The sequence below is a fragment of the Anabrus simplex genome, chromosome 11 (assembly GCF_040414725.1).
Source record: "Anabrus simplex isolate iqAnaSimp1 chromosome 11, ASM4041472v1, whole genome shotgun sequence".
In the NCBI taxonomy this organism is placed as follows: Eukaryota; Metazoa; Arthropoda; class Insecta; order Orthoptera; family Tettigoniidae; genus Anabrus; species Anabrus simplex.
The window spans coordinates 53,679,704-53,693,465 of NC_090275.1; the positions used below are offsets into that span (position 1 = coordinate 53,679,704).

A 13,762-nucleotide genomic window follows, 5' to 3' on the forward strand; every position below is an offset into this window, starting at 1 on the left:
AAGCTTTGGGAAGGCATACTTTCTGATTATATTAGACATGTTTGCAAAATTAATAACTGGTTCGATAGAAGGCAGTTCGGTTTTAGGAAAGGTTATTCCACTGAAGCCCAACTTGTAGGATTCCAGCAAGATATAGCAGATATCTTGGATTCAGGAGGTCAAATGGACTGTATCGCGATTGACCTGTCTAAAGCATTTGATAGGGTGGATCATGGTAGACTCCTGGCAAAAATGAGTGCAATGGGTCTCGACAAAACAGTGACTGAATGGGTTGCTATATTTCTATAAAATAGATCTCAGAGAATTAGAGTAGGTGAAGCTTTATCTGACCCTGTAATAATTAAGAGGGGAATTCCTCAAGGCAGTATTATCGGACCTTTATGTTTTCTTATATATATAAATGATATGAGTAAAGAAGTGGAATCGGAGGTAAGGCTTTTTGCGGATGATGTTATTTTCTATAGAGTAATAAATAAGTTACAAGATTGTGAGCAACTGCAACGTGACCTTGATAATGTTGTGAGATGGACAGCAGGCAATGGTATGTTGATAAACGGGGTTAAAAGTCAGGTTGTGAGTTTCACAAATAGGAAAAGTCCTCTCAGTTTTAATTACTGCGTTGATGGGCTGAAAGTTCCTTTTGGGGATCATTGTAGGTATCTAGGTGTTAATATAAGGAAAGATCTTCATTGGGGTAAATCACATAAATGGGATTGTAAATAAAGGGTACAGATCTCCGCACATGGTTATGAGGGTGTTTAGGGGTTGTAGTAAGGATGTAAAGGAGAGGGCATATAAGTCTCTGGTAAGACCCCAACTAGAGTATGGCTCCAGTGTATGGGACCCTCACCAGGATTACCTGATTCAAGAACTGGAAAAAATCCAAAGAAAAGCAGCTTGATTTGTTCTGGGTGATTTCCGACTAAAGAGTAGCGTTACAAAAATGTTGCAAAGTTTGGGCTGGGAAGAAATGGGAGAAAGAAGAAGAGCTGCTCGACTAAGTGGTATGTTGCAGGTTATAAATTTCATCTTCTTTGTCCGTATTGAAGATCTACTTGTGATACGAATTCTTATAATTTTGTAAATTACCACCTATTCAATACAATAAAAGCATAGTACAAACTTACATATTTATTAAGATGTTTATATGGTACATGTTTCGCTCCTTTTTCGTGAGCGTCATCAGCCAACTCTCATTCACTTAAGGTAGTATAAGATCATGAAACAATTCTTTTGGATCAAGATTATTCCTATAAAACTAATTGACAAATCTTATAACATTTTAAAAGTCACACAACAATAAAATTATGTCTTTAAGTTAAAACTTTTTGTCTAAAATCTATCTAAGTCTAACATTTTATTGATGAAACTCATCTGGTGAACATCTTTTAAATTGTTTAATAAAAATAAAAAAAAACTTTTGAGATCTGGCTAATTGTGTTGATTCATGTTGCTTAACTTGTATGATTGTCGTTAAAACTTCGTAAACTATATTGACAATTTTCTGCAGTTGATAATTGTCTATGTTATGGACATTTGACTTGTTCTCGTTGCTGGAGTAACATTTATACAAATGTATTGGTATTAATTTTATATTGTCAATAGGATTACATTGTTCATGAACAAACTGACAAAGAGGACAAACTGGGGCAAATATTCATTTATAGGAAGGGGAGTTAGGGATTGGAATAACGTACCAAGAACTACTTGTTGTTCTCAAGAGGCTAGGAGTAACACCAAACAATTACGCAGCAGAAAAAAAAATATACCAACAAGCCATTATGGAACGTACGAGAACATTTTAAATCCAATATCACATTAGAAAGTGTTTCATCAACAAGTTTGTTCACGAACAATATTATCCCATTGACAATATAAAATTAATACCAATACATTTGTATAAATGTTACTCCAGCAACGAGAACAAGTCAAATGTCCATAACATAGACAATTATCAACTGCAGAAAATTGTCAATATAGTTTACGAAGTTTTAACGACAATCATACAAGTTAAGCAACATGAATCAACACAGTTAGCCAGATCTCAAAAGTTTTTTATTTTTTATTTTTTAAACAATTTAAAAGATGTTCACCAGATGAGTTTCGTCAATAAAATGTTAGACTTAGATAGATTTTAGACAAAAAGTTTTAACTAAAAGACATAATTTTATTGTTGTGTGACTTTTAAAATGTTATAAGATTTGTCAATTTGTTTTATAGGAATAATCTTGATCCAAAAGAATTGTTTCATGATCTTATACGACCTTAAGTGAATGATAGTTGGCTGATGATGCTCACGAAAAAGGAGCGAAACATGTACCATGTAAACATCTTAATAAATATGTAAGTTTGTACTATGCTTTTATTGTATTGAATAGGTGGTAATTAACAGAATTATAAGAATTTGTATCATAAGTGGTATGTTCCGAGCTGTCTGCGGAGAGATGGTGAGGAATGACATTAGTAGACGAATAAGATTGAGTGGCGTTTATAAAAGTAGGAAAGATCACAATATGAAGATAAAGTTGGAATTCAAGAGGAAAAACTGGGGCAAATATTCATTTATAAGAAGGGGAGTTAGGGATTGGAATAACTTACCAAGGGAGATGTTCAATAAATTTCCAATTTCTTTGAAATCATTTAGGAAAAGGCTAGGAAAACAACAGATAGGGAGTCTGCCACCTGGGCGACTGCCCTAAATGCAGATCAGTATTGATTGATTCTTCAGATCCCTTGTTATTTCTCTTACCCATTTGCATCCTGTTGTATTCTTTGAGCCAAGATGATACTGTACCAGTTTTTTCTGAAGCCTTGAATCCCATGTTTTTACTATTCTATATATATCAGGGGCAGTGCATGGAATTGTTGCAGTGTTGCACAACTCCCAATAATTCATTTGTTGTCTTTTCTTCTAATTTTTTAGGTTAATAAACCTAACATACAGGTTTATTCTAAAATATGTTGAAATACAACCATCTTTGATCGTTTGATATATTAATCCTTCGCAATGGACCAATAAATGCTGTCGGCTTTGAATCAAACTCAGGGGGTTTGCTCTCATATGGCAACTTTCAAGTGGTAAACCTAAGTCTGTACGTAACATCAGGTAGCACACTTGCTAGTATCGGTCCTTGGGTGTTGCACAAGACCGGCAAACCTCCTATCGAGTAACAACTCCAAATATCCCCATTAGATTGCACCACTCTGCGGAGATGACTTCATGCCTGCTCTCTCTCCTCTCCCAACCATAATTTCTTTTCCACGCCACTAGAGTATGCCTTAGCGGTCCACCATCAATACCAGCAACATTTTGCATCAATGAAAAACAGGAGAGCAAATTTTCAGTTCAAGAGACTTACAAAGAATAACTGTAGTTAAACTTTGTAATTAGCCTCTTATTTTCTGTGTAGGAGTTCATTGCTTAATGATAATAGAGTTTCTCGTTATTTCTGTAAGCTTCTCACTACAAAAATTCTCATTGAAAAATTTGGTGCAATACCCAGCTTCCGATATCACCAGCTGCCACTGATGTGTATATACATCCCTTTAATTTCCAGATTATTTATGTGTTTGGTGAACCTGGTCACATCCACTTGTTTAACACAACAAGTTCTTGATTATGCCCTTGGGTTATCCAATCATTCAAAGTCAACTTTGAAACATTGCATCAATCAATAATCTAAATACCTGTAATGGGTAAGATTCAAATTCTATGGAGCATCATTGAATATTACATGTTGAAACACCGGGCCAGTTGGCCATGCAGTTAGGGGCGCACAGCTGTGAGCTCACATACAGGAGATAGTGGGTTCGAACCCCACTGTCGGCAGCCCTGAAGATGGTTTTCAGTGGTTTCCCATGCCACTGCTGCTTCCTTCCCATTCCTAGGCCTTTCCTGTCACATTGTTGCAAAAAAAAAAAAAAAAAAAGCCATCTTCAAACTTATTTGCCTAAAACAGAACAGAACAAAGAATCCCATATTTTTACTATTCTATATACATATCAGGGGCAGTGCGTGGTTTTGTTGCAGTGTTGCAACAATTGTATTTTTGTATATTTTTATAATATTATCCAAAATACTTTTTGATGTTCCTTTATATTAAAAATTATACTGAATCATACAAAGGATTACAAAAAATGAGTATATACACATGTCTAGAGATACATAATTCATCCTGTTTACATTCATAGTAAATATTCAGTACGTACATCAAAATCATGTCAACAAACTTGGAACAACAATTATTTTCTTTGTACTGGATTATTTTATAGAAACAATTTGTTGCTTTTTTTGCATGCAGATGGAATCACTAACCCATTTATTTAACATTTCACTAGCCAACACTTTTTTTCTTCTTCTTCTTCTTCAAATTCAAATAATCTGATTTCAAAGATCTGTTCTGTACAACAGCCATATTGATGGCAAAAAGAGGTACACTGGACGATACAATTTTTTAATAATATTAACAGAGAAAGAGAGAGAGATCAACCACAGCAAGAAGACTTCTCCTTGCTCAGAGTGTTGCCGTGACGACCAGAGTCGCGGAGAATGATGGAATCGTTGTGAGCTTCTTGGGCTTTGAGGTTTACCACCTTCTGCACCAAATATGTCATGGAATCCTCTGAAACAATGTGAAGCATATTACAGGGATTAAATTTATTGTTTCATTACCCCCTGATCACCACATACAAAATTATCAGGAATAGTTAATACTGTCTTGAATGTCACATCAGAGTGCATTAGAAAAGTAAGTAAATTTTATTGTTTAGTAAAGTATCTTCCTACTAGCTGTAGTACCCAGCGTTGCCCGAATAGTTTCTGAATATTTACCTTTAAGATTTGCATTACCAGTTATAGTTATGTGTGAAGTGAATTTTTATAGAATTCCTTTTTTGACTTGCAGATGGATATATTACGATTTATTATGTAGTTTTAGAATTATTTAGATGTGTTGAATTTCAAGTTTCAGATTATTTAATTTTCGAGTAATACTTCGTCCTTATGGAAGCTCGAATCGACTGGGAAGTATTTGATCCTATCAAAAATTAATAAGTGATAACTGTATGTATTTAGCCGTTGCTCTATAGATATGATGTACAGGATTTCAACTGTCAATGAGAGTGTCCACCTCGCCCCCCGCCCTTAAGAGATAAAAAATCTGAATTGTCACCATTCATCTCAGTGACCCCAAAAACTGTAGTTTCGACACTGTTTTTGATTATTTTTATATCTCACTCCCCCCCTCACCCTCACCCCAAATGGGGCTGAAAATGAACTTTAAAAAATTCGGAGTGTCACTATTCATTTCAGCGACCACGAAAACTATGGATTCGATACTATTCTAGATTATTTCTATACTACCCCCCCTCGCCCCCTGCCGACAAGGGTGCTAGGGGTGTCTTACCCCCACGCGGTTTGTCTCCTGATACTAATTGATAAGTGTACCAAGTTTGGTGAAATTGCTCCAGTGGTTTAGGAGGAGATGTGTCATTTACACACCCACGCACACACATACATCCATTTTTATATTTCATCCGCCTTTTGCCCCCACTTTGACTTTTAAAATATCTGGAGTATTACTATTCATCTCAGAGAACCTGAATTTTATGGATTTGAAACTGTTTTTAATTATTTCTATATCTCACCCCCTTTGCTCCCCACCTAAAAGGGGGCTGAACTTGGACTTTAAAAAATTCAGGAGTATTACTTTTCAACTCAGCGACCCCGAAAACTACGAATTTGACACTATTCTCGATTATTTTTATAACTAACCCCCCTGACCCCGCTCCCTTAAGGGTGCTAGGGACGGCTTACCCCCACAGTGCTTGTCTCCCGATAGTAAGTAATACGTGTACCAAGTTTGGTTCAAATTGCTCCAGTGGTTTAGGAGGAGTGTCATTTTCACACACACACACACTCTCTCTCTCTCTCTCTCTCTCTCTCTCTCCCTCCCTCTCTCTCTCCCTCTCTCTCTCTCTCCCTCTCTCTCTCTCTCTCTCTCTCTCTTATATGAAGTAAGATTTTTATACTTCACCCCCTTTCCATCCCCGTCCAAAGGAGTCCTACAAGTGCCTTACACAGCAGTATATTTTTTCCAGATAGTAAGTCTTATGTGTACCAATTTTGGTTGGCAGCTATGCCCAAACATACATGCATAATCTCGATGCTCTAGAATCCTGAAGCTGATGTTGCCATGGTTACGGCATTTCATTTCTTTTATCCGATTCCTAGAGCAGGGGTAGTGTAGTGCCAATATCTCCGTAATGGTTGGTTTTAGGGCCTTAAAACAGGGTTTTCGGGCCCATAGGGCTTACCGAGTTATGTTCTTTGCATCAAAAGGATTAAATTGAGCTTTGTCTCATCCTTATACGACAAATTCAATATTTTACCTATAATAGCCTATTATTTTTATATCTCCCCCCGTACCCCCCACCTCAAATTGTTTTCAAAATAAAATACAGCCCATGTTACTCACTGGCAATGTAGCTGTCTATAGGTGAAGAAAATTTTAAAATCGGATCAGTAGTTTTTGAGTCTATCCGTTACAAACAAACATACAAATATTTCCTCTTTATAATATTAGTATAGACAAAAGAACGATGTCAAATGTTTATATTTTGAACTTACAGTTTTTTATTACTTAATCCATTTACCCTCCAGGGTTGACACCCCCCGCCCACTCCCCTCTTCCCAACCCCTGAACTCAGTGAGAGATCCCACCTCTACAGCCTCAAGGGCAGCGTTCTGGTGTGTGAGACATTTGGTCAGGGATACAACTGAGGAAGAGTACTAGTACCTTGCCCGGGCAGCCTTATGGGGGATGGAAAGATTGGAAGGGAGAGGGAAGAAAGTGGCCATGGCTTTAAGTTAGGTACTATCGCAACATTTACCTGGAGAAGTGGAAAACCACTTTGTGAATGGTTGGGGTGGGGATCGAACCCCTCTACTCAGCTGACCTCCCGAGGCTGAGTGGGCCCCATTCTAGTCCTCGTACCATTTTTCAGATTTCATGGCAGAGTCAGGAATCCAACCCGTGCCTCTGGGGGTCGCAGCTAATCACACTAACCACTACACCACAGAGGCGAACATTTTCAACCTTCAATATCTACATTAAATTTCAATCAGTCTTCACTGATCTGCATTTAGAGCTGTTGCTGAGGTGGCAGATTCCCTATAAATCACTTCCCTAGTCCTTTCTTTGGGCCAGGCTCAGTGGCTCAGACAGTTGAGGTGCTGGCCTTCTGACCCAAATATGGCAGGTTCAATCCTGGCCCAGTCCAATGTATTTGAAGGTGCTCAAATACGTCAGCCTTGTGTCGGTAGATTTACTGGCACCTAAAATAACTCCTGCGGGACTAAATTCCGGCACCCGGAGACTCCAGATCCATAAAGGTAGTTAGTGGGACGTAAAGCAAATAACATTATTATTATGTCCAACAAGAACTAAATGCGAGCGCAGAACCGCGTCTCAGTATGGGGCCCCCGCTCAAACGTTTCTCCCGCGCGCAGTTACCCTCTGTGTCATTTGAATGATTCGATTTAAACAATCAGTTCTTAGTTTAGGCGGACCCGCAACCAAGTGCGCAAAAGGGTCAAACCCGCGCCGTCTGACAGAGGCCCTATCTAAGACATTTGGTAGGGTAGATCATGAGAGACTACTGGCAAAAATGAGTGCAACTTAACTAGACAAAAGAGGGACTGAATGGGTGGCTATATTTCAAGAAAATAGATCTCAAGAGAATTAAGAGTAGGCAAAGCTTTATCTGACCCTGTAATAAATAAGAGGGGAATTCCAAAAGGCAGTATTATTGAACCTTTATGTTTTCTTATATGTATAAATGATATGAGTAAAGAAGTGGAATCAGAGATAAGGCTTTTTGCAGATGATGTTATTCTGTATAGAGTAATAAATAAGTTACAAAATTGTGAGAAACTGCAAAATGACCTTGATAATATTTTGAGATGTACAGTAGGCAATGGTATGATTATAAACGTGGTTTTAATTACTGCATTGATGGGGTGAAGGTTCCTTTTGGGGATCATTGTAAGTACCTAGGTCTTAATATAAGGAAAGATCTTCATTGGGGTAATCACATAAATATGATTGTAAATAAAGGGTACAGATCTTTGCACATGGTTATGAGGGTATATAGGGGTTGTAGTAAGGATGTAAAGGAGAGGGCATACAAGTCTCTGGTAAGACCCCAACTAGAGTATGGTTCCTGTGTATGGGACCCTCACCATGATTATTTGATTCAAGAACTGGAAAAAATTCAAAGAAAAGCAGCTTGATTTGTTCTGGGCGATTCCTGACAAAGGAGTAGGGTTACGAAAATGTTGCAAAGTTTGGGCTGGGATGACTTGGGAGAAAGGAGGCGAGCTGCTCAACTAAGTGGTATGTTCCGAACTGTCAGTGGAGAGTTGGCATGGAATGACATTAGTAGATGAATAGGTTTGAGTGGTGAACCCATATATGCTCACCGCCCCATTTCTGGGGCAGCGTGAATTTTTTTTCAAAGAATTTATTTTGAAGGGAAGTTTGATATTATATTTCAGTAGAATTGGTACTCGTGGATATAAGATCTGTGTCCCTGCCAACATAGAGCTGCTCTCACAAAACAGTTCTTCATTGTTGACTACAGACCATCCCCAACGTGCAAAATGTCCATTCATAACAAGTAAGTATTTCAATTATTATTCTTAATATTTAATGTTTTTTGTAAAATTCCCCATTGCATATACCGGTACCTTATGAAATGTTGCTATAATAGAATATTGCTGGTTCTTCCTAATTGAAATGCTGCATCCATTAATTTCTTTCAATATCTCAAAAATGGGGCGATGGGCACGGGCGGGTACACCGGTTTTTATAAAATAATCTTCACGGCAGCGAATATTCTGCTGTATCAGAGGTGTTTTATGGTGTAATTAATGTATATATGAGCTACAAGTACTCTGCCCTATATCTTAAATACTGTAGCCTTAAAATATAAAATGCATAAAAGTAACCCAGCAAAATATTCTAAAAATAATTGAGAAAATCATTACTGGTATAGGCTATCATCTGTATTGCATAAGTGTTGTTACTATATTTGCATGTGTTTCTTGTCATATTTTTAGGTTGACTGTTGATGAAATGTTGGCAATTCTGGAGAGCGACGACAAACAATTTGAAAGTGCTACGGTATACAACTGTCCTCCAGAAAATCATTTTCAGAGTAATGAAGAAATTGCTGATGAAAATGGAAACATCGATCATTTATCTGGGAGCCAGCTTTGGGCTGAAGGAGAGTTGCGGGCTACTCCCATTACTAAAAATGGACTCGAAGATGTGGTGTTGGGATTAACAGAGAATGGGGTTGATACAACTAACTGTGCTGACCAAGTAGCATCATCAGTTAGTCACACTGAACAGATTACATCTTCAGCTAATTCTTGTGATAATTGCACTGTATCACCACCCCGGATCACCATTACGTGAGTGGAAACAGTGATATACCGATCAAACCAGAAGGTGAATGACCAAGACCAGTATTTGTAAATACAAATAAATCTAATAGAAGAGGTGTTTCGCCAATGGCCTTCTCGTGTATTATATGAATGTGTGCACTTAATTCCAAGTCTAAAAATTGTTGTGTATTTTACCTATACCTGCCCATGCCCACTGCCCCATTTTTAGGGTGGCTATTATTTTGCAACAGGCCAATGGGATAGTTATTTTCACTGTCTTACATCACTCTTCAGGCTCCTTATGTTACATTATAAGAATATGAAAGTAACTGGAAATAGAAAAAAAAAAGGTGGGCATATATGGGTTAAAAGTAGGAAAGATCACAATATGAAGATAAAGTTGGAATTCAAGAGGACAAATTGGGGCAAATATTCGTTTATAGTAAGGGATTGGAATAACTTACCAAGGGAGATGTTCAGTAAATTCCAGCCAATGACCTAGATGTTAGGCCCCTTTAAACAACAACAACAATAAATTTCCAATTTCTTAGCAATCATTTAATAAAGGCTAGAAAAACAACAGATAGGGAATCTGACACCTGGGCAACTGCTGTAAATGCAGATCAGTAGTGATTGATTGATTGATGGATTGATTATTTTCACCTACTTTAAGGCCAGTATTTACAAAGTCTCTTTGAAAGAGACTACTAAGCGAGACACTATTATTAAAAAGTTGCAAAGAAAACTTCAAAATGACTTGTACCATACAAACATAAAACGGACACATCTACCATGAACAAGCTGATGTCCGTACTTCAAAGTGAAGCCCAACAAGGTAGTATTTTTTGCTGGAAAATACTACCTGTAAAGTTGTTTGCAAGCTATTTCTCTTCCTGCGGGTGAAAGCCTGGTCCTCAGCCACATAAGGAAGGCTGAGGTACTCTAAAACATCATTTGTGACGTTACTAGAGAAGTTAAGCTATCCAAATCCCGTGCTGTTCAGCATCTGCCTCACAAGAACTTGCTTGCAAACGGTACAATTTTATTAAAATACTTTCTTTTTTCTCTAGAAAATAAAGTGTGAAAATTGGAATGAATCTAAACTTCTTAAACTTCGCATTCTTCTTCTGTAAAAATCTTGAAACCGCTCCTGGACAACTTAGCCTTTTTGTCACACAAGTAGGAATGAAAGAGTTTTGCAGCTTCACAATAAGCCTCTCAACAGAAAAGTTTTAATGAGTGACTGCTTGTTTATTATCTTCCGGTGAGTTTTAGATATATCTGAGCAACATGAAAGGTGTAAATATGCATAAAAAGAGTCAGTACTTTCTCTGATCTCTAGAATAAATTCATATGGTGCCCTCGTAATATTTAGGGTGCTAAAGCGCGATCCTGGAGGCAGAACTCTGGAGTCTATAGTTACCCAGTTGCTGTGCGGCCATCTCCTGGCCTTGTAAAATAACGTAGGTAATGGTTTTCACCGAAGTAGGCTATAGAGTACTTTATTGAGGAAGGTTTAGATGTTGTTGTTGATTGAGTCATCAGTCCATAGACTGGTTTGATGCAGCCATCCATGCCACCCTATCCTGTGCTAAACTTTTCATTTCTTCGTAACTATTGCATCTTCCATCTGCTCGTCATGTTCATACCTTGGTCTACTCCTACAATTCTTACCGCCTACACTTCCTTCAAAAACCAACTGAACAAGTCCTGGGTGTCTTAAGATGCGTCCTATCATTCTATCGCTTCTTCTCGTCAAATCTAGCCAAATCAATCTCCTATCACCAAGCTGATTCAGTATCTCTTCATTCGTGATTCGATCTATCCATCTTACCTTCAGCATTCTTCTGTAACACCACATTTCAAAAGCTTCTATTCTTTTTCTTTCTGAGCTAGAATATTTCCTGCATCACCTACCTTCACTCGACTGCACTCCATTACTTTTGTTTTGGACTTACCCAAGACTTCATCCATACCATTCAGCAGCTTCTCGAACTGTTCTGCAGTCTCAGATAAAGTAACAATATCATCGGCAAATCACAAGGTTTTGATTTGCTATCCTTGGATTGTGATTATCTTTTTAAATTTCTCTTTGATTTCCTTTACTGCCTGTTCTATGTAAACACTGAAGAGGAGGGGGGGGGCAAACTGCAGCCTTGCCTCACTCCTTTCTGGATTGCTGCTTCTTTTTCAAAGCCCTCGATTCTTATCACTGCAGACTGACTTTTATACAGATTGTAGATAATTCTTTGTTCTTGGTATCTGATCCCAATCAACTTCAGAATCTTAAATAGTTTGGTCCAATCAACATTAATGAATGTCTTTTCTAGATCTACGAACGCCATGTACATGGGCTTGTCCTTCTTAATTCGATCCTGTAAGACCAGGCGTAAAGTCAGGACTGCTTCACGTGTTCCTACATTTCTTCTGAAGCCAAATTGATCTTCTCCCAACTCAGCTTCAACTTGTCTTTGCATTCTTCTGTAAATAATACCTGTTAAAATTTTGCAGGCATGAGATACTAAACTAATGGTGCAATTGTTTTGACACTTGACAGCACCGGGTTTCTTGGGAATAGGTATAACAACATTCTGCCGAAAATCGGATGGTACTTCTGTCTCATACATCTTACACAATAAATGGAATAACCTTGCCATGCTGGTTTCTCCTAAAGCAGTCAGTAATTCAGAGAGAATGTCATGAATTCCAGGTGCCTTGTTCCTGTTTAGGTCTCTCACAGCTCTGTCAAACTCTGACCTCAAAACTGGGTCACCCATTTCATCAGCATCAACAACCTCTTCTTGTTCCAGAACCCCTTCATCTACTTCTTTACCTTGATACAACTGTTGGGTATGTTCCTGCCATCTTTCTGCTTTGTCTTCTTTCCCCAGAAGTGGCTTTCCATCTGAGCTCTTAATACTCATACACCTAGATATCCTTTCTCCAAAGGTTTCCTTGATTTTCCTGTATTTAGCCTCTACCTTTCCTTGGACTGTACAACCTTCGACATCCTTGCACTTTTCCTATCCACTTCATTCTGTATTCACCTGTATTCTTTCCTGCCCTCTTCAATTCTAGCATTCTTGTATTTTTGTCTTTCATCAATCAGGTCTAATATCTCCTGAGTTATCCACTGATTCTTAGTTGATCTTTTCTTCCTTCCTAACATTTCTTCACCAGCCATAATGACTTCATTTTTCACGGCTATCCACTCTTCCTCTATTGTGTTTCCTTCAGCCTTTTCATTTAGTCCTTGTGCAACATGTTTCTTGAAACAATCCCTCACACTCTTTTCTTTCAACTTATCTAGATCCCACCTCCTTGCATTTCTTTTCAGGGTTTAATTTAAGGACGGAAAATGATTGGGTAGAATGGTCGGGTTATGGGTGGATGGCTGAAGTCTATGTTTGGCTTCTTGAAAAGAAATGTTTACAGTACACATGTGTTTCTTAATAGCCGTATGTTGTTGCTGTACAGCACATCAAGAGGATCCTACCAGATGATTCTGATTACAGTGGAGGCATTTCACAAGCGTTTGTTGATTATTGCCACGTCGGCCACAACGAGGCATTTTTGCTCGACAGTTAGGTGCGGTATGCCCGTAACGCTGACAATGTTTGCAAATGATAGGATTAACGATGAAGACTTGAACATCTAAGATGACGCTAAAAATAGAAATCTGCTTTGGGAGAGTTTGAGTTTCAAATGTGATCTTCACAATTCCAGTCGGTACATACTCGAATGAGTCGGATGTAGATTTTCTTCTATTAAGGCACTTATAACCGGCACCGGCGAGTCTATAAATTGCTTAATTTCATCTTCAGATAAAGTCAAATCCGCTCCCCTTACTAGACCGACCCTGAATATATTGGAGGAAGGTATATAAGCTTTTAGATTTTTCTCACTGAGGATGGGGTGTCGCATAAAATTATTAGCAGCGTCAGCTCTGAAAAAGTTAACTGGATCCGATTTTCTCCTCTTCTATGAATAGTTTTGATGCTCGGAATTTTCAGCTCATAAAAGAGCCTACCCAGGGTCATTGGGTGTAAATTGCCCACATCTGTGGTGGCATTTGCTCCGACGAACACTAGGTAGGGGCTCATATGATTGCCAGGGTATCATGTCGCTGGTGGAATCTTACCCCTGGGAGTCTTTTGTGAATTATTATTCAGTTCATCGCCAGGCGGTGGGTTTTCAGACTGCTGAGTAGGGGTGCTTGGTGTTTGTGATGGGTTAGTAAGACTACCCGCTTGCGAATCAATAGAGTCATATGCCCCATTATTTGAATTGAGGATGATTGAATCGTCCATA

The 13,762-nt window shown here is 38.3% G+C and overlaps 1 non-coding gene across 1 annotated transcript in view; it reads right to left on the minus strand.

Moving 5' to 3' along the window:
- Positions 1-4,077: 4,077 nt before the first annotated feature.
- The window catches only part of LOC136883128 (uncharacterized), a 40,611-nt gene continuing 30,926 nt past the window's right edge, over positions 4,078-13,762 (minus strand). The window contains exon 2 of the transcript XR_011018851.1: positions 4,078-4,622. This is a non-coding gene — a transcript (uncharacterized protein). The remainder of the gene's footprint in view (positions 4,623-13,762) is intronic.